Source organism: Pristiophorus japonicus, chromosome 4 (assembly GCF_044704955.1).
Source record: "Pristiophorus japonicus isolate sPriJap1 chromosome 4, sPriJap1.hap1, whole genome shotgun sequence".
Classification (NCBI taxonomy): domain Eukaryota; kingdom Metazoa; phylum Chordata; class Chondrichthyes; family Pristiophoridae; genus Pristiophorus; species Pristiophorus japonicus.
Window position 1 is genome coordinate 99,240,061 of NC_091980.1, and position 21,829 is coordinate 99,261,889.

Consider the following 21,829-nt stretch of genomic DNA (forward strand, 5'->3'; position numbering starts at 1 on the left):
CCTTTCAATAAAACCATGTTGACTCTGCGTGATTGAATCAAGAAGCACATAAAGTTAGTATACAGGTACAGTAAGTAATCAGGAAGACAAATGGAATGTTGGCCTTTATTGCAAGGGGGATAGAGTATAAAAGCAGAGAAGTCCTGCTACAACTGTACAGGGTATTGGTGAGGCCACATCTAGAGTCCTGCGTACAGTTTTGGTCTCTGTATTTAAGGAAGGATATACTTGCATTGGATGCTGTTCAGAGAAGGTTCACTAGGTTGATTCCAGAGATGAGGCAGTTGACTTATGAAGATAGGTTGAGTAGATTAGGCCTATACACATTGGAGTTCAGAAGAATGAGCGGTGATCTTATTGAAACATATAAGATAATGAGGGGGCTCGACAAGGTGGATGCAGAGAGGATATTCCACTCACAGGGGAAACTAAAACTAGGGGACATAGTCTCAGAATAAGGAGCTGCCCATTTAAAACTGAGATAAGGAGGAATTTATTTTATCTGAGGGTTGTAAATCTATGCAATTCTCTGCCCCAGAGAGCTGTGGGGGCTGGGTCATTGAATATATTTACGGCAGTGGTAGACACATTTTTGAGCGATAAGGGAATAAAGGGTTATGGGGAGCGGGCAGGGAAGTGGAGCTGAGTCCATGATCAGATCAACCATGATATTATTAAATGGCAGAGCAGGCTCGAGGGGCCAGGTGGCCTGCTCCTGCTCCTATTTCTTATGGTCTTATGATCCCAAGGATACTTGTGGAACGCTTGCGCCCCTGGGATACATGGGCCTTTATGAAGGTGTAGGCCTGCAGGCCCAGGAGCGCAAGTACTCGTAGCTCCGAGACATCAGGTAAGTATGGTTTTTACTTGCAGTTCGGAGGTATTTGCCTATGGGAAGTCTCCGACTGCAATTTCAAATCCAATATCGTGATTTTATCAAATATAGAATTTTACCCCATCCTGAGACAATATATTATATAGTCCCCTACTCGTTTGCTAGTAAAGAAGGCAATTGCACATAAATAGCATTTTATCACCTTACTCGGTCCCAAATACAATGAATCAGTTATTTTTGAAGTGCAGTTACTATTACTTTGTAAGCAAATACAGAAGTCATTTTTCCATACAGCAAAGTTATGCAAACAGCAAATGAAGTGAATGAGCTAATATATCCTTTTCCACCAATAATTAACTTTAACTATAATTTCCCAGGAATTTACATGGCTCCTGATGGGTGGGGAGTGTATGTATTATGATGAATGTGTTGTGATCACGAACATATTTGGTTCTATCAATTTTGCAACAGAGTGATTTGAAACAAAATCAGGTACTGAGCTGTTTTGAGATCAGAATGCAATTTTGCCAAGTAGGGAAATTTGACTCTTGAACATTTTATTGCAGTGGTAAAGAAATAGCAATAGTATATGTACAGATTTCAATGCAACAAGGAAAAGCATATGTTGCAGTTATTTCTGCTAAAAGCTTGAATAATATGCTGCACAGTGCCTGCCAAAAGCATGCCACCAGAGGCAGCTTCCCACCTTTAAACCCTTTCCCCACTTTGGGGACAAAGCCATGCAGCTTGTGGACGCTCACTTGGCTATTGCTGTGGGAGATGGCAAAGTCGGCAACTTCTTGCCAGCACCAGGTTATGCAACTGAGCACCCACTTTCTCTGTCTCCTTAATATCAAGGAGTCAATACACACCCATTGCTACATTCTATCATCATTTTCTCCAGCTCCACCATAGCAATGGGGGTCACTGCTGGAGGAAGATGATGATGGTGCTGATGAATAAGAGGAGGAGGAGGAGGATCTGGAGAGTTTTTTCTCCCTTGTTGTGTATGGAAATGATGATGAGTAAGAGAGGAGGATGAGCATCAGCCCATCCACAATTGCCAGCTGCTTCATCCAGTTTTTTCTTCCTTTAGCCCCAACCCTCTCCAATGGACCACTTGCAATAGTTGCTTCCCCGCTCCCAGGTATCAGTTCAGAGACTTTCACTTGGGGGGAATCTGATAGTAAGGAATTGGCACCAGGTGATTCATGGAGCAAGAAAGTAGGAAATGAAAGAGGATTTGCCCCTTTCCCAGGCGAGGCTGAGGAGAAGGCCGCCTATGGCTTTAGAGTTCTGGAACCCAGAACTTGTGGGTACTTGGCTGAAAAGAATATTTTAGGAACACCATACCTACATACAGGCACTGAAGACAATCTCGGTGTTGTGTATGGAGAAAGAGTCAGACTGAACCTGTGAGCTCAAAGTAAAGTGTGACCATAGACTTTTATTGTAGGTCTCCAGAGTGCCTCTCCAACCTGTGAAGCCTTCTTAAATACCTGTGCTCCCAAGGGATTATGGGATCCCTTGGGACTCCGTGGAATGAGCCTTGGGACTCCGGGGTGGCTGTACAGAGTAAATACAAGTCCACATATATAACATTCGGTGTTTGCGGAAACTGACAGGAGTGATGACTGTCAAGTCTACAGGCCTTTTCTTGTGACAACATCATGGAAGCTTTGTCTTTATTGCAGGCAGCGATGCAGCAAGTGGCACCTGCATTGAAATCTGCAGCAGAAATCCAGCTAACTAGCAGCCTGGGACCAGTCAGTGCCTCCATCTCCATGGAAACACAAACTTCAGCTCCGATGACAATAGGGGACAGATTGGAGCACAGCATGGATTGCAGTTTCTGAATCGTGGCGACCGCTATGTCGCGGGTCTGTCAGGATCTGACAGCTGCCATTAGCCCAGACATCCTTCCGATCAGTCAGGCCACGAATCCAGGGTCCAGTGGAATAACAATGGCTGGTATCTGTATGTTTGACGTTGCTCTCTCTCAGGACTGTAGCGCATGTTAGGCCTCTGGCCTTTCTCCTCAGAGCACCACACCACTACAATGTGGGAGGTGAGACCAGGTTGCCCATGAAAACCCTTCAGTGATACAGCCAACAACAGCACCATGAGATGACAGCCACCTGAAGCCCATGACCCTTGTACACAGCATGAGAGGCCAACCATCTCCTGCAATTATAGGAAAGGGAGCAGTCTTTTGGTGTTAACTTCTACACTCAGGTGATTATTATTGGCAAAGTCATGTTGGGGCAAAGAGGGTCATGTGATGGGATAGGTATTGATTTGAGGGAGTACCTCTTTATTTATGTGGGGCCACAGCATGTGATTGCAATTCTGGAGACCCCATCTGGTGCATACTACAGATCCCTGCCTGACCTGCCCAGGTAGTGAAGGTAGCATTCAGCATCCCAATAGTCCACTCAATCAGTCTGATGATTGTATCTGCCTTGTTCTACCATTCCTCTGCTTCTGTTTGCAGTAGTCAGATTGGGGAATTCAGCCATGGCTACAGCGGGTGTGTCTTGTCACCCAGTATCCATCTGTTGATATAGTTTTCTTCCATGAAGTGGTCCAGGAGATCTGAATGCTGGAGGATGAGGGCATCGTGGAAACTTCCTGCATACCTGGCATTCACATCCTGAGAGTGGTGCCACAAATCAGCTGCACATTCATGGAATGGAAACCTTTCCTGTTTCCATAGGTGAGAGAGGTGATCTGTGGGTAATGGCATCCTGTACCCTGGGGAAACCAGCAATCCATTAGAACTGTGTGGTTCTCTCTCTCTGCTGCCCGGCTGCAATACCAAAGCTTATGAAGTGGGCTGGCCTGCTGTAAAGAGCATCAGTGATTTGTTGAATGCAACACTGCACTGCTCCCTGGCTTATGCTGCACAGGTCCCCTGAGGCTACAGTAAAAGTTGAGGGTTGTGGTCACCTTCATAGTTATTAAGAGAGTAGTGCAGGCAAATAATTGTGGCATGCAGTTGGTAACTCTGCAGAGCTCCTCAGTGAGGCTCTGGGCTGTCTATAATTTTTATTTTGGATCTTATATATCAGTCTAACTTACCCCAAATGCAATAGCGGGTAAAATCAGGAAACTAGCATCTATAATGCCGCTGGCTGACAGGCGACCATATGCAAGTGTGGCCAGCGAAGACTCAGTGGGGGAAATTCTGATTTTGGGTGATAGTGTAAAATGGGCAATTTCGATTCAGCCGCACATTACGCAGCTTTCCCAACTTTCATTGAAATAAATTCCCCAGTGGGCGAATTGCGTGAAGGTTTAAAATCCACGAGGAAATTCAGGGGAAATATTTTAAAATTTCAGAAGTGGCAGAAATGATTTCCACCCAAATTTTCTCATGAAAAAAGTTCTAGTGTTGTTAAAGCATCGAGGAAATTCACTTCTTTATATTTATATGTATATCGTTGCTTTGTTTCCACTTTACTCTAATTCAATTGTCACTTTTTATCTTACTTTTGCACTTACATTGAATTGTTCTGTAAGAAATAGAGAAATAAAAAGCAATTTAAAATAATTCAACAACTGCTTGAAGAAAATAAATCAATAATAGTGAATTATACAGGAATTTGAAGGATAATGCCCCTGAGCTGTTGACTTTTGTAAGTGTGCAACATATTGAACGGTCTGTTATCTGTCATTGCTGACATTCCTTTCGCTGAAACCTGTCCAAACCAACCTTAGGCAGGGCAACCAAGAATCACTAACTGTTAATTTTGGTTCCACATGGCCAATGACCCTTTCAGTGACCTGGCTAGAATTTTGGTACTTGTCAGTACTTTAAAAAAAATTGTATATATTGAACTATTTTGGTTCAACTATAGTTTTTAGCTTTTTAACAGGATGAAAAGAATTTTGCTCTTGTTGCTGTGTATTAGCAATATTGTAAAGAGTTCTTCTGGTCACTATTTCCAATGAAATTGTATTTTAGAATGGCTTTGTTAAAAATAGTGAATACAGGAAAATTCCCTGCTATGTTTCGAATTATTCTAACACAATGAGACCAGAGGAAGTTTGGCTGTTGATTCTTTAACATATAAAAGCTTCCTCTGTGAATATTTTTCCTTATAGATGTACTGCATTTTATACACAGATTGCCTCTGTTTAAAAGTAATGGCCATGATTTTCCTGCAACAGCAAAAAGGGTGTCGTCCATTGCGAATGTCGTATTCCAGCGCCATTGATCATTTACTTCATAATTTCCTGCATTTCTAATTAGAATACGCCACAGTGGGCATCGGGATGAATCAGAAGCGCAGCAGCCAATGTCCAGTGTTATTTGTAACCTGAGACACTCACTGATTCCCATCTGAGCTCCTTCTCCGGTGACAATGAAGGCACTAGGGCGATTTTGACAGTTCCCCCACTGGCAAGGCACCAGGCCCCAGTGTCTTCCTGCAGATAATTTAATGGTAGGCAAATGAACTACAGGCTCTTCACATTCGTCTGTGTTGTACGCCATCACATTCATTGAGTTTGGAATGTTATGGATTTTTTTTAATGCTTAGCGATTTGGGAAGGAGCATTCGGGCACTGATAATGGAATTCCAATGCATATGTACTGCTGATTGCACTGGTTGAAAACAAAATATTTGTGTGAAGCATCAAATGACTTGGTAGTTACCAAACACTTCAATGCTTGATAAGCTGCATTGACTGGCCACCTAAACCTTAGAATCGAATGGATAATTTGAAGTGAATCAGACTCTTTGTAAGTTACTAGGAGCTAAACAAATGATAGCCAATGGGAAACATGTTTAAAGGTCTTAAAAAATCAAGATGTTATTTGGTCATCCAATGTCATTGTTTTTTAGTCTAAGTGGCAGCAGTGTCAAAACTGGCTTAAATGCAAGAAAATTGCAATCCCATTGATATTACTGGGGGGGACAGAGCTATAATGATTACCTCCTAACTATTTTGGGAAGCATCACAGCAGAGCTGTGCAAAACTCCCAGAAAAATAAGAATTACATAATTAATGGTGTGTGTCATTTACTCCATAATTTCATATTTCTTTTGCACCATTCGAGGGTCCCTACAACGTAGATGTGCTATTACAATTGCGCAAGTCCCCAGGAAAATCAGGTCCAATATTTTATGCCCATCCTTGAAAGAAGGTAGGATAATAGGGAGCACCCCTCTCCCAATGGCACCAAATAAGTTACAGCATGTTGCAATTCATCATACTAACATGGGTAATTTTCCATGCTCTGGTGAAAGAGGAGGCTCACTAGCACTACTGCAGAGGAAATTATCCCCAAGATATTAATAAACTGCAATTCAACTAGTTGAATGAATCATAATATGTTTATTGTTGTGTTTAGCAACTTTCCATGTACATCCAATTCTATTACCACAGTGTTAGTGGAGTGGAGAAGGTATGATTTGAACAGCTGCATTCACAGTAGGCAACTACCACCTTCATAAGATTTAAATCTACAGTGAGTTCAGTCCTCATGGAACTCCACTCGCTCAGCAGGTCGCATCAATAGTCACAGCTGCATCATCATTCTGGAGCTGTAGGTTCCTCATTAATCTTTCAGGAACTGCAGCAGCATTTTACCTCCAAAATAGAAAATATACAAATAAACTTGTTTAATGGATGTTATGAATGAAGGATTCCTTGTGGGTGGAAGCCCTGGTGCCAAGTTTATTAGTGCAATGATACCTTGGGCCCAGTAATATCTCTGAGGGGTGTTCCGAGCCGGGGAAGATAGGGGGTGGGGTGCAATATCGGGTGCGAAACCCAGAAGAAGTCACGTCACATCGGTATGTACAATTTCAAAGAGCCACCTCATTACAATATTGGCCCTGAAATTCCGGTCGGAGGCTTCCCGCGGGCAATTGCCTCCGACCCGAGAATTTTTACGAATCTACCTGGTGGTCTCGGAGACGCCCTGGATTCCGCTGGGGAGGCTTTCTCTTCCCGCGTTGTGAAGCATGCTCCTGTCTGGAAGGTTTCCATGCAGAAGGTGCAGTCAGGTGTGACCGCTCAGCCAATCAGGTATGTATTCCACAGCTTTCCCATTAATAGCACTGAGAACTCCGTATCTACGAATTTTCTGTGCTATTAATGGGGAAAAAAAAACAAACACACACTAATAAAAAATAAAAAACAGACCTCACATAATTAAAATAAATTGAAATTAAAGTTAATAAATGCCTTCGAAAAAAACAATATTTTTCCGATTTTTAAAAAAAGTTTTGTAATTCGGGTTAAAAATAAACTTACCTTAGTGGGCAGAGCTTTTAACAATAAAACGTGTTTATTTAATTTAATTTTATTATGGTTATGTATGTTTATGTATGCTTTTTCAGGCGCAAGAATTTTGAGGACATTTGCTGGGCAAGATATGCGTAAATCACGTAATCTTGCCCAAGTAAATGTCCTCGTTCCCGATCTGCGGATGATCTGTCTAGCTCCAGCTTGACAGATCGAAAAAGCCGGTTTTCAGCGCATGTGCATTGTGTGCTGAAAACCGGCTTTTCCCATGTCTTCCCGAGTCTGTAGAAACTTCATACGGACCCAGGGAGACCGGGATTTCCAGCCATAACTTCCAGGTTGGCGTCCAGTGTGGACAGAGGACCAACATGATCTCAACTGGAGTATTTAAAGTGCCAAACCAGGGAGAGAATTCGGAGGATTTGGAGCTGTAGCTTACTGAAGGAGAAGCACTGTAATGGATTCAGGACAGGCACAGGCTGCAGCAGGATTTAATGACTCAGCCCTTGATGTACAGCTGGTTGCAATGAGGAGTTGACAAGAGATACTCTTCTTCAGCAACGAGAGAAAGAAACCTGCTGCTGCAACCAAGAGGGCATGGCTGGAGGTGGCCAAGATTTTCAGTAGCAGGAGCAGTGTGCCTTGCTCCTTGATTCAGTCCAAAACAAGTGCTTTAATGACCTAACCAGGTCAGGAAAGGTGTGTACAGTTGCACATTCACCTACATCCTGTTGTGCACATCACACCACCCCCGCTCACGCTGCCTTGTCAAGCCTACTCTGTCAAATCACTCTTCATACCTATTTACCTTGCAAGCCCATCCATCATTCTCTTTTTATGCACTTCATCCCCATCTATCCATCCACCTTAATTTTGCTAATGAAGGCATGTGGCCCCTTTATGGGGTTTTGTGGCCCATTCACAGTTTCATGCATGCGCAAAATTTAATAATAGAAGAACTGGTCCTGGGCTACGCAGGACCGACTGTGAGCCGCATGGCTGCGCAGCTTAAATGGAACATTGCCACCCGTCCTCATCCTTATGCAATTTGATGCCTCTCCCTCACCCTCACCAAAGGCACTGCATCTATCGGGTGAACAGATGCCTTGTCCATCACAATGACTTGCAGATTCTCTTTGGTTGCACCTAAAGGCTGTCCACAGTTTCCCAATGTACACTTCTAATGGGCAAGCTGGCATGAATTTCCAAAATTAACCAAAAATGCACCTTGTTGAACTACTAGGGCTAGAAATTCAGAGCATTTGCACCTCCCATTAGCGCCTTCTATTAGTGCCTCCCGTTAGCGCCTCCCGTTAGCGCCTCCTGTTAGCGCTTCCCGTTAGCGCCTCCCGTTAGCGCCTCGGGCGCAAATGCCTTACTGCCCAGGCGCGGCGCTGCCAATGACTCCCATCATAATGGGATAATGGGCGGGAGTTTAACGGTGGCGCTGCGGATTTGCGTCCCAATCTGCTGCGCCCGGAGATCGTGACATCGCCGCGTGCATCACACTGTTAATGCCCCAGCCCTGAAATTCACATTCACCTCCTGCAGCAGCGCTGGGCGAAACGACAGCTGCAGGAGGCGTGGATCTAGTGGCCAGCCGTTACCGGGGCGAAAATTAAAGGCGAGGTGGCCGAGTGAAAAATTAAGAAAAACTTACCTTCTTGTTGCCACTCCTGACCCGGTTTCTTTGCGGGGCCCTGGCCACAATCGCTCAGCCTGGCACTCAATCAGAGTGCCAGGCTGATTGCATGGCACCCCCGCTGTGGTGGTCCAGAGTCGGCAGCGTGGGCCCTTCCCTTTAATTGTGGGAAGAGTTCGTAGGAGGCACAGTGTTTCACGGTCCAGTGTGCAGCGCTGCTGAGTTATCCGCCCCGTTAGTGCTCCAGGAAGGTGGTGGACCGCTTGATTTAGCACTGCATTTCATTCCGGGGGTGGTAACCCGAATTTCTGAAGAGGGGCGAGACTTCAGCGCCTGACATTATGTCTCGCGCCTCCCGACTGTTTACCACCCCCAAACAGGGTGACACCGAATGTTTCCCCCTTAATATCAGGTCTGATTTCAGAATTTCAGAGAAGACAATGGGCTCAATTTTCCCCAGTTACCTGCGCCATTTTTTTGGCGCGCTTGACTTTTTTTGGCCGAAATTAAAATATCCAAGTTTCCCCGATGTATCTCCGACAGCGTAACTCGGTTAGTTATGATTTTTTTAGGTTAGTTTATTTTTGCATCATAGTGGGTGTAACCTGATGTCTGTGCCAGTTTTTCACATTTATGCAAGTTTGGCCAACTTGCATTTCTTCTAGAACAGAGTATGTGACCACTCCCAAAAAACCTTCTGGGCACTTAAGAAAAACCAGCGCACATTAACAAATCAACGCAGAAAGACGCCATTGTTTTTAGACGAAGTTTTGGAGGGAGTGAAGAAGACATTAAATATGTATCATCAAGCTTAATTTTTTCAAACTTAAAATGGAAAAACTGGAAGTCTAATGTAATTCTTTAATTTTAGATTTTTTTCAACGTGCCCAGCCACCACCGAACGTCTCCTCACCGGGCTCGAGGGTCGGAATGTCAGCCGGCAGAAACACGCCCTCGCCTAAAAACAGGGGCTTGGCTTCAAAAGAAGCCTGGGAGGGGGTGTGGGGGTTGGAAGCCGAACTGAAGGCATGAGAAGCGTTACATTATGCAGCAGCTTCAAAAGAAGCCTGGGAGGGTGGCGGGGTGGGGAGGGGGGGGGAGGTGGCGGTGGTGGGTGTTTGCTGAGCCCCTGTGTCCGGCCGAGGGAATGATTCTGCCCAGCGAGGAGACGTTCGGTCGGTGGTGGGGTAGTACTTTGAAAAAAATCCAAAATTAAAGAATTGCTTTAGACTTCACTGTCCCAAATGTCGTCATTTGAATGCCTAGCTTCCCGTTCTAAGCAAGCCTATTGCGCATGCGCAGACAAGGGCGTGGTCCATACTAGGGCGTCAACCTTGGGGAGAGAGAGAGCAGAGAAACTTTAACTCCTTGTCCTGCTGTTTTGAGCCTCTTGCAGAGGTACAATTTAATTATGTGGGCAATATTGACAATGCCATACCTCATGCAAGCCTTCTGCATGATAGTACTGCGGAGGAGACGATTGATTCAACATCATCGCATGAGGAACCTCAGAACATGTAGGATAATGGGCAGGAGGTCTTACCCACATCGGGAATATTGAGATAGGCATTCATATATGCACCTGCGTGATGCAGACTGTATGAGAAGGCTGCGTTTCCACAAAGAAGTTGTAACCAAGATCTGTAAGTTAGTAAAAGCAGACCTGCAACCTAGAAGCATCAGGAGGACTGCTTTGTCAGTTGAAGTGAAGATTACAGCTGCACTTTCGTTCTATGCATCTGGATCATTCCAGGCCACAACTGGGGATGTGTGCGCCATTTCTCACTATGCAACACATATCTGCATTCGGCAGGTGACTGTTGCACTATATGCCTGAAGGAATGACTACATAAAGTTCCCCATGAATGCCCAGGCAATACATGACAGGGTTGTGGGCTTCTCCAGGATTGCTGGCTTCCCAAAGGTACAGGGTTGCATTGATTGTACCCACATAACCCTGCGAGCACCTTTGGAGGATTCCGATATGTACAGGAAAAGAAAAGGCTTCCACTCCATTAATATGCAGCTCGTGTGCGACGACATGCATCACATCATGGTAGTTGATGCAAGATACCCTGGAGCACCCATGATGTGTTCATCCAATGTGAGAGCACTATATCTGCCAAGTTTCAGCAGCAGCCAGAAGGGCAGAGCTGGCTTCTGGGAGACAAAGGGTATGGCCTCACCACCTGGCTCATGACGCCTCAACATGTAACCTGGACGCAAGCTGACGGGGAATACAACATGTTGCACATTGCGATGCGCAGCATAATAGAGAGGACATTGGCATCTTGAAACAGCATTTCCGATGCCTCGACCTGTTGTATATGCAGACCATGGATGTACTCTATGTGTAGTCACTATGTAATTGCATAAGATTGAGACTTGTTTACCTGATGTGCTATCAATAAGGTTTACACTGTGTACATACATGCTGGCACCACTAGAGGGCAAAATTAGTGGAGACTGGGGGTTTCCTGCCCCGGTGGCAGGGCCCTGTATAAAAGGCTGCACACCATGCCTGTGAGGCACTCTGGAGTTTGGAATGAAGGACCAAGGACACTACAGTTTGAGTACAACACATTGCCTCGTGGAATCATTCATCAGTACATCACAGACATAACAGGACCATTCCAGAGGCTACTTGCAATATTCCCCTGAGATTGTCGGTCAGTTCACTGTTGTGTGCTGCATGCTGCATAACTTAGCCATCATGAGGCAGCAGCAGCTGATAGTAGAAGCCCGACCTGAGGTGAGAGTGGCTGATGAGGAGGAGGAAGATGCAGATGACGAGGAGGAGACAAGGAAGCCATGCAACTACCTGAACTCGGACCATGATGGCGGAGGAGGGCGGGCCGTCATGCCCCTTTAACGATTGCTCAAACCTTGCGCCAGCAGCTTATCTGTGAACACTTTGCTGCCTGAAGGCTCAGCGACAACTATTCCAAATGGAACATGTTTCCTGTTTGAACCTGTTCCATAATGTTGTGTTGTGTTAATGGAACAAACAATGGAAATGATTCTTCTTTAGTTCAAAAAGTTGTATTAATAATGGAACAAATAATGGAAAAGATTCAGTTATAATTTAAAATATATTTTATTCAAACGTTTAACATTTGTTTGTACTTAACTTTAATAAAAATATTCTTGTATCAAACTTTAAAATTTTCAGTTAAGATCACTTACAAACTTTAATATCATTTACAAACTCTAAGATCACTTATTAACTTTAAATGTGTAAATTTACATAACTTATAAAAAACTTTTAATTTGAGAACAACAGTTACAACAGTAATAACAATGATAATAACAACAACAACAGCAACAGCAAAGAAAGGCTGCACCCGTCTCTCTTCCACCTTATTCTAAGATCGGCTGCTGCAGTTGGTCTTGTTGAGTCCACCCCTGCCCGCAGGCGTTGGCGCACGTTTCTCGTGTTGATACCGAACTTATTCTTTCGAACATCTCGGGTAATGCACACTTCTTGATGCGGGGCGTGGGCAGGCAGTATTGTGGAAGGCCTGGCTTGGGCCTCTTCAGTGTCTGGTCTGGGGATTGGAGTGGGAGTGGCAGTTGACTCAGTCAATGGGCGTGAGTCTGGGTGTGTTCCCTTATTGCAGCAGCTAACTCCGACATTCCCTCCCTCATGTTCACCAACAGTGTGTCAACTACCTGCAACATTCCCTCCCTCATGTTTACCGACAGTGTTTCAATTGCCTTCGACATTCCTCCCATCATGTGCCCAAACAGTGTACCCATTTCTCGTGAGAGTGTTGTTACTTCTCCCGACAGTCCCGATACCTCATCACCCACCCCACTGTTGGTGTCCAGGAGTGATCGTGTAAGGTCAATGCTCTCCGCACTCATTGCCATCATCTGAACCACATCTGTTAGATTCTGCACCTTAGAAGAGCTCTCCTTCCCCTCTCATCCTGGGTGTACCTCGCTGCATCCCACTGGGACCCACTGCCTCGGATGGTGGGGCCCTGGGTGTACCTCGCTGCATCCCACTGGGACCCGCAGCCTCGGATGGTGGGGCCCTGGGTGTACCTCGCTGCATCCCACTGGGACCCGCAGCCTCGAACTGTGAGAAACCATGGAATGTCCCAACACTCGTGCCACTCAGGAAAGGGCCTGGCACCTAAATGGGTGACACCTGCACCTCCTCTAGAGTGGGTAGTTGTGGATTCATCCATCCCCTCCCCCTGCTCCTCCCCCTTGCCCCCATGCTCTTGGTCTGGAAGATGGGATTGGACGATTGATCTCTTCTTCAGACTCGTCCGCATCTGAATCTCCTTCGCATCGGCTTCAGACTCATCAAGGTTGGCCTCAAGTTATGCAAAATATAACAGAATAGACAAATGGTTAGCAGCAGAGGAGGGGGTAAGGTGGCATGAGTAGACTCGCACTGCACGGGCAGCAGGCTCATTTGAAGGACCATGATGAATGATAGCACATTGCATCAACCAAAGTGTAAGTACTGCACAGGCTAGCCATGAACTGAAACATGGCTAGCCTGTGCAGTACTTAACTTTTAGCAAAGCCAGCCTGTGGAATTTGCAGGACTTATCCTCCCCCTCGAATGCGGGCTCAACTTGTGCAGTGGTGGTTGCTTTTCTCCAGGCAGGACCCATCAAAGCAGCGACCCTCTCTTCCAAGGGTGTCAGTGGGTGCAGATTTGCCAGGCCTCCTTCTGTTCGAGTTCTTTCCCTTTTGTTGTGTGCCACCTTCCTCTGCAAAGATGAAAATATAACTTTTTAGAGAGGGTGTCTTTCTGCTGGGTGGGACATATACAGATGGTCACATTTACAATTGCAATTCCAGTGAATAAATGAAAATATTACTTACACTAACTACTTGACCAAGATCCTGCCACTTCTTTTTGTACTGGCCTCCGGACCTCGGGGTGGTCACCATTGCACAGTAATCTTCTGCAAGTTGGTTCCAACGTTTCTTTATTTCTTTTGGTGAAACTGTTATGTGTCCAAATGCAGACTGGAAGGGGTACTGGGCATGCGCGCCCATAGCAGTCACGTCAAAAAGGGTGGGGTAGCATCATTTTTTCAATGCAGACATTAGGCTCCACTCTCTGAAGCTAAAGGACAGACTGCACAGCACCAATTTCCAAAAATAGAACAGAGAAACTTGCTAGTTATTTTTTTGGGCCAAAATGAACAATACGCCAAAAAACGGCATTGGGGAAAGTTGAGCCCAAAGTCCTACAACAGTGACTAGACTTCAAAAGTACTTAATTGGCTGTAAAGCGCTTTGGGATATCCAAAAATCATGAGCGGCACTGTGTAAATGCATTCTTTCTTATTTCAATATTCTACAAAATGCTCATTGGGAAATAACATTTATAAATACACTTATTTATTAATACGTACATTTATTTCCATATTGTAAAAATATAGTTCAATTTAGTCTCTGGCTACAAACTGCATATTATCCCAAATCCTTTAAAAAGCTGCTGTAGAAACAGTGTACAATATAAATCAATCACAACTTTACAATTCATTTTAAATGCGTTGCTAATGGAGAGACATTTTGTGCTTGTGGGCCTAGTGAGTTAGTATACTGACAAGCCAATGAAAATAATTGCATTATATTGGTGGCCACAGAACATTGTATTGACATGGAGCATAGCTCATAATGCTAGATATTTCCGTCTTCTATGTGAAGGGTAGATAAAGGCCGAGAAATTCGATAAAGCCCGAAAATGGGCAGTGGCATTGCGGGGCAAGATTTACTTGCACCCATTTAAAAATCGCAGCCAGCACCATATCTTGGTGCTGCCTGCTGATTTAAATGATTTTAAGCGCACAGCCCAGTGACGAATGCAGTGTTTCAGGCATTGCGCTCAGCAGGAGGCCCAATGTCGCATCGCTGCAGTGTCCCTGAGCGAGGCTGCATTTTCTTAAAGCAAGCCTGTCATTTTAGACACCAACCTCGAGCCCTTAAAGATGAACTGCTTTCTGAAAATAGAAGTTAAAAATCATTCAAAAATAGGCAGTCTCTAGTACTTAAAGCTCAACTGACTTCTGAACAAAACACATAAAAAATCATTCCAAACAAGCCAGTCTTCAGCTCTTAAAGCTAAACTGCCTTCTGCACGTAAAAAGCACTAACACAAACGGCTCAACAGCCCAGGGAAAGGGCACCCAGGGTCTTGCATGCAGAACATGAGCTTTGTGCAGGGGGTCAACAATGGAAGAGAGGTCCTCCACCCACACAGAGTCTAGGAGGTCTTTCAGAAAGAAGGATGTGGGACCCGAGCACCAAGGCTGTCACTACCAGCAGTGTCCAAAGAAGCTAGAGATGCTGTGGCGCTGCCATGGGGGAGTGGCAGTGGCTCCATGCAGCAAGAACCCATGCTACTGAGCTCAATTTCTCACCCAAACTCTTTTACTGATGTTGGTTGAGGTATAAAGGTTGTCCAGGTCACCGGGAGAACTCCCTGCTCTGCTTTGAATAGTGCTAGGAGATCTTTTCGATTCACCTGAGAGGGCAAATGGGGCCTCAGTTTAATATCTCATCTGAAAATGAATACCTGCAACAGTGCAGAGCTCCTTCAGTACACTACAGTGTCAGCCCTAAATTAGGTACTCAACTCTCTAGAATGGAACGTATACATATAACCATCCAAATCAGAGATGAGAGTGCTACCACTAAGCTCAGGCTGATACCCAATACTGCAGTATTACTGATTCAGTATTATTCTTTACTGAAAGTAGCAAAATATTATGATATTTGTTATAGATGTGGACTTGTATTTACTCTGTACAGCCACCAGAGGGCTCTTTCCCTGGAGTCCCAATGGATCCCATAATCCCTTGGGAGAACAGGTATTTAAGGAGGCTTCACCGGTTGGAGAGGCACTCTGGAAACCTGCAATAAAAGTCTATGGTCACACTTTACTTTGAGCTCACAGGTTCAGTCTGACTCTTTCTCCATACACAAATGGCAACGAGATACAGATAGCAAACCCAAAGATGCAGAGAACAGTGGGCATCCTGGAGAAATTTTCAGAGGGAGATGATTGGGAAACTTTTGTGGAGCGACTCGACCAATGCTTCGTGGCCAACGAGCGAGATGGGGAAGAGAACGCTGCCAAATGAAGGGCGATCCTCCTCAGCATCTGTGGGGCACCAACGTATGGCCTCATGAGGAATCTGCTCACTCCAGCGAAACCCACAGAGAAATCGTATGATGATTTGTGCACACTCCGAGATCATTTGAACCCAAAGGAAAGCGTTCTGATGGCGAGGTACCGGTTCCACGCCTAAAAAATGTCTGAAGGCCAGGAAGTGGCGAGTTATGTCGCCGAGCTAAGATGCTTTGCAGGACATTGTGAATTTGAAGGACATTAGGAGCACATGCTCAGAGACTTTTTCGTACTTGGCATTGGCCATGAAACCATACTTCGCAAACTTTTGACTGTAGAGACCCCAACCTTGAGTAAGGCCACAGCAATAGCCCAGGTGTTCATTGCCACCAGTGACAATACTAAGCAAATCTCTCAGCACACAAATGCTGCTACAAGTACTGTGAACAAAGTGATGTTGTTTTCGAATAGTAATGTACAGGGCAGGTCACACATGCCTGCAGCTACACGTCCGCAGATGACTCGGAGTCCACCATCAAGGGTGATGAATGCAAGGCCATTAACACCTTGTTGGTGCTGCGGGGGTGATCATCTTTTCCATTCATGCCGATTCAAAGGCTACGTTTGCAAGGGCTGTGGAACAATGGGACACCTCTAACGAATGTGCAGGCGAGCTGCAAAGCCTGTTTACCCTACAAACCACCATGTTGCAGAGGAGGACAGATGCACAGAGGATCACGATGAACCAGAGCCTCGGATCGAGGAGGCAGAGATACATGAGGTGCACACATTCACCACGAATTGTCCCCCGATAATGCTGAATGTTAAACTAAATGGATTCCCTGTCATGTATGTAAACTTTATGTAACAACACTGCAATACTGTATATATGTAAGAAATACACACCTTGACCACAGGGGGTGAACTTGTGGGACACACTCCTCACCTAGTCATCCAGGTATATAAAGGGAGATCCCACACAGGCTCATCACTTCTTGGTCCTGTGAATAAAGGTTCAGATCATGGAGTGACCTTGTCAATAGAATGTGCCTCGTGTGGATTTGTGGTATTGTGTAAGGACTTTACATTTCCAGTGTCAATGGAGCTGGACATGGGCGTGAGCCAGTCCATCATGGGCAAAAAGACTTTCGAAAGGTTGTGGTGCAACAAGGCCTCAAGGCCAGTCTTAACTCTAGTTCACACGAAACTAAGAACTTACACAAAAGAACTGATTCCTGTAATCGGCAGTGCTACCGTAAAGGTCTCCTACGATGGAGCGGTGCACAAGCTACCACTCTGGGTGGTACCGGGCGATGGTCCCACGCTGTTCCGCAGAAGCTGACTGGGAAAGATACGCTGGAACTGGGATGACGTCGGAGTGCTATCGCCTGCTGACGACACTTCGTGTGCCCAGGTCTTAAACAAATTTCCTTCGCAGTTCGAACCAGGCATCGGGAAATTCCAAGGAGCAAAAGTGCGGATCCACCTAATTCTGGGGGTGCGACTCATCCATCACAAGGTGAGAGCAGTACCGTACATGATGAGAGAAAGGGTAGAAATCGAGCTAGACCGGCTGCAAAGAGAGGGCATCATTTCACCGGTCGAGTTCAGCGAGTGGGTCAGTCCTATTGTCCCAGTCCTCAAGGGAGACGGCACCGTCAGAATCCGTGGCGATTACAAAGTAACTATCAATCGTTTCTCCCTGAAGGACCAATACGCACTACCAATGGCTGATGAGCTCTTTGTAACGCTGGCGGGAGGAAAGACGTTCACGAAGCTGGATCTGACTTCAATCAACATGACGCAGGAACTGGAGGAATCATCGAAGGCATTCCCCTGCACCAACACGCACAAAGGTCTTTTTGTTTATAGCAGATGCCCATTTGGAATCCGATCAGTGGCAATGGTATTCCAGAGAAACATGGAAAGTTTACTGAAGTTGGTCCCGCACACTGTGGCCTTCCAGGACGAAATATTGGTCACAGGTCGGAACACAGTCGAGCAACTGCAGAACCTGGAGGAGGTTCTTAGTCGACTCAACCGCGTGGGGCTCAGATTAAAATGTTTGAAGTGCATTTTCCTGACACCTGAAGTGGAGTTCTTGGGAAGGAGGAGTGCAGCGGACAGCATCATGTGCACCAACGCGAAGACGGAGGCAATCGAGAACGCACCGAGGCCACAGAATGTGACGGAGCTGCGGACGTTTCTGGGACTCTTGAACTACTTTGGTAACTTTTTACCGGGTCTCAGCACACTGCTAGAACCACTATATGTCTTACTATGAAAAGGGGGCGAATGGGTTTGAGGCAAAAACCAAGAAAATGCCTTTGAAAAGCGAGATAATTGTTATGCTTAAACAAATTGCTTGTGTTGTATGATCCATGCAAGCGTTTGGTACTAGCATGTGATGCGTCGTCATATGGCGTATGGTGTGTATTGCAACAAGCTAATGATTTCGGGAAACTGCAACCAGTGCTTATACATCCAGGAGTCTGTCTAAGGCCGAGAGAGCCGACAGCATGATTGAAAAAGAAGTGTTAGGGTGTGTCTATGGGGTAAAGAAAATGCATCAATACTTGTTTGGGCTAAAATTCGAATTGGAAACTGACCATAAGCCACTAAAATGCCTGTTTTCCGAGAGTAAAGGGATAAATACCAACGCATCGGCCCACATCCAGAGAGGGGCGCTCACGTTGTCCGCATACAACTATGCCATCCGCCACAGGCCAGGAACAGAAAACTGCGCCAATGCTCTCATAGGCTGCCATTGCCCACCACGGGGGTGGAAATAGCGCAGCCCGCAGATCTAGCCATGGTTATGGAAGTATTTGAGAGTGAGCAATCACCTGTCACTGCCTGGCAGATCAAAACCTGGACCCCTTATTATCTCTAGTCAAAAGCTGCGTGCTTCACGGGAGCTGGTCCAGTGTCCCAGTGGAAATGCAGAAAGAGATAAAGCCATTCCAGCAGCGCAAAGATGAAATGTCTATACAGGCAGACTGCCTTCTGTGGGGCAATCGAGTAGTGGTCCTCAAGAAGGGCAGAGACACCTTCATCAATGACCTTCACAGTACCCACCCAGGCATCGTAATGATGATATCAATAGCCAGATCCTACGTGTGATGGCCCGGTATCGATGCGGACTTAGAGTCCTGCGTTCACAGATGTAATACATGCTCGCAGTTAAGCAATATACCCAGGGAGGCGCCGCTAAGTTTATGGTCTTGGCCCTCCAAATCGTGGTCTAGGGTACACATCGACTATGCAGGCCCGTTCTTGGGTAAAATGTTCCTTGTGGTTGTAGACGCGTACTCCAAGTGGATTGAATGTGAGATAATGGCGGCTAGCACGTCCGGTGCCACTACTGAAAGCCTGCGGGCCATGTTTGCCACTCACGGCTTACTCGATGTCCTGGTGAGCGACAACGGGCCATGTTTTACCAGTGCTAAGTTCAAAGAATTCATGACCCGTAACGGGATCAAACATGTCACATCTGCCCCGTTTAAATCAGCGTCCAATGGCCAGGCAGAGAGAGCAGTGAAAACCATCAAGCAAGGCTTGAAGAGGGTAACTGAAGGCTCACTGCAGACTCACCTATCCCGAGTCCTGCTTAGCTACCGCACAAGACCACACTCACTCACTGGGATCCCACCTGCTGAACTGCTCATGAAAAGAGCACTTAAGACAAGTCTCTCGTTAGTTCACCCTGATCTACATGCAGGTAGAGAGCAGGTGGCTTCAACAAAGTGCATACCATGATAGCGCAAATGTGTCACGTGAGATTGAAGTCAATGATCCTGTATTTGTATTTAATTATGCACAAGGTCCCAAGTGGCTTCCCGGCACTGTCGTGGCCAAAGAGGGGAGCAGGGTGTTTCGGGTCAAACTTTCAAATGGACTCATTCACCGGAAACACTTGGACCAAATCAAACTCAGATTCACGGACTATCCTGAGCAACCCACCTTGGACCCTACCTTTTTTGATCCCCCAACGTACACACCAGTGGCAACCGGCACCACGGTTGACCACGAAGCAGAACCCATCATCAACAGCAGCCCAGCAGGGCCCAACACACCAGGCGGTCCAGCAAGGCCAGCTGCACAGCAGCCCAGAAGGGGCCAATAAATATTCAACAACACCAGCTTTCACACCGAGACGATCAACCAGGGCAAGAAGGGCCCCAGATCCATTCACATTGTAAATAGTTACACTATTGACTTTGAGGGGGAGTGTTGTTATATATGTGGACTTGTATTTACTCTATACAGCCACAAGAGTACTCTTCCCCAGAAGTCCCAAGGGATCCCATAATCCCTTGGGAGCGCAGGTATTTAAGGAGGCTTCACAGATTGGAGAGGCACTCTGGAGATCTGCAATAAAAGTCTAAGGTCGCACATTACTTTGAGCTAGCAGTGTTCAGTCTGACTCGTCCTCCATTCACAACAATATTCAATGTAAAATGAACAGAGCAAGACCTTAAATGAAAAAGTTCTGCCCTATCCTGATACTGAATAACCAAATTCATCTTGTCCCAGTTGACTCAGCAGTTCGATCAAACACAACATTGAATCCGAAGCTATAACCAGATATAAAAGGGAATGTCACAAGACAGGTGCAAGCAAGATCTTCTAGACAATTTCCTTTTGTGAATTCCCATTAGCTGCAAAGGCCATTATGTCCTGGATAGTGATTGATATTGATCAGTACCTGTAGAAAGTTTTGCTGAAAGAATTTTTGACTTTGACACATGTTCAGTGATTCCCTTTCTGTACTACTGTTTATATTTTTTGCAAAGCTAAAAGAGAATCTCTGCATCACCATCAGATGATATTAAAACAACTATTTTGAGAAGACATTAGTAAATCACTTGTATTTCTGTATTCTCGCCACATACAGTTAATTCATACGACAAATCATGTTGTGAATATTTTGAAATCTCAAAAATTTTGGGATGTCCCCAATACTCTTTAAAAAGAAATTGGGGCTGAAATTGTCTCTCCCGATAAGGCCTCTAGCCACCTGAAAATGGCAGCCACGGGGCGGCGCAGAATGGCTGCCAACTCTCCGCGGTGGGACCGCCATTTTTTAAATAGCCCTTCATCAGGAGCAGAGCGCTGTAGGGGACCACTTCGCCCATTTTTTCGCCATGGCGTGCACGTGTTGATGCCTTACCAACTGGCACCGACTCATTCCTGAAATTGCCCCGCGGGAAATATCCCTTTTGCAGAATTGCCCCGCGGGAGCGGTGCCACCACCGGCTGGTGCCCCCGACAGCTTTTGTGTTGGTGCACTCCTTGTTGGCCCTTGTTAGTCTGAGGCACGGCCACCCTTAAAGGGGAGGCGGCACTGCTGTCGTGGCCATTTTATTTTTTATTGTCGGCCGCCTGTCAATTATGCACCTGGGATCGGCCAGGCTGCCAACATGGCACCCCCTCTTGGGTGCCAGACCACTGGCCCAGCCGAAACACTCCCTGGTGGCCCAGTGGACCTAACTTAAAATTATGCGGAGTTTGCAGCGGCTCTCCCCTTTAACTGAAGGGGAGAGATGTTGTGACGCGTCAGCGCAATGCAACATGTCCACGTCACGCTGATGTCATTAGTGCGGCGCTGATGATTGATCGGAGCGGCCGTCCCCCGCCGCAAGGGCACTTCTGCCCCTCAGCCGCAACTACATCCGCCCCGAGCAAACAATACTCCAAAGTGCCGAATATCAACATCACCTCTGTCACAACCCAAACTTCAAAAAACGGAAGGTGCGCCCCGTTTCAGGCGGAGGTGAATTTCTACCCCATTGCCTGCTGCAGAAGCATTTCTCGATCAGGGACCCCCCTGGCCAGACAGGCTAACACTTTCTATGCTGAATTCTCAATACTCCTCAGCCATCATCACCTAACCTCTGCAGCATGAAGTGCCCAACCAAGGAAACACACAGCAATATCCTGACCTTATGTTTCTTATTTTTTCTTTCCCTGGTACTTCCCTTGGTGA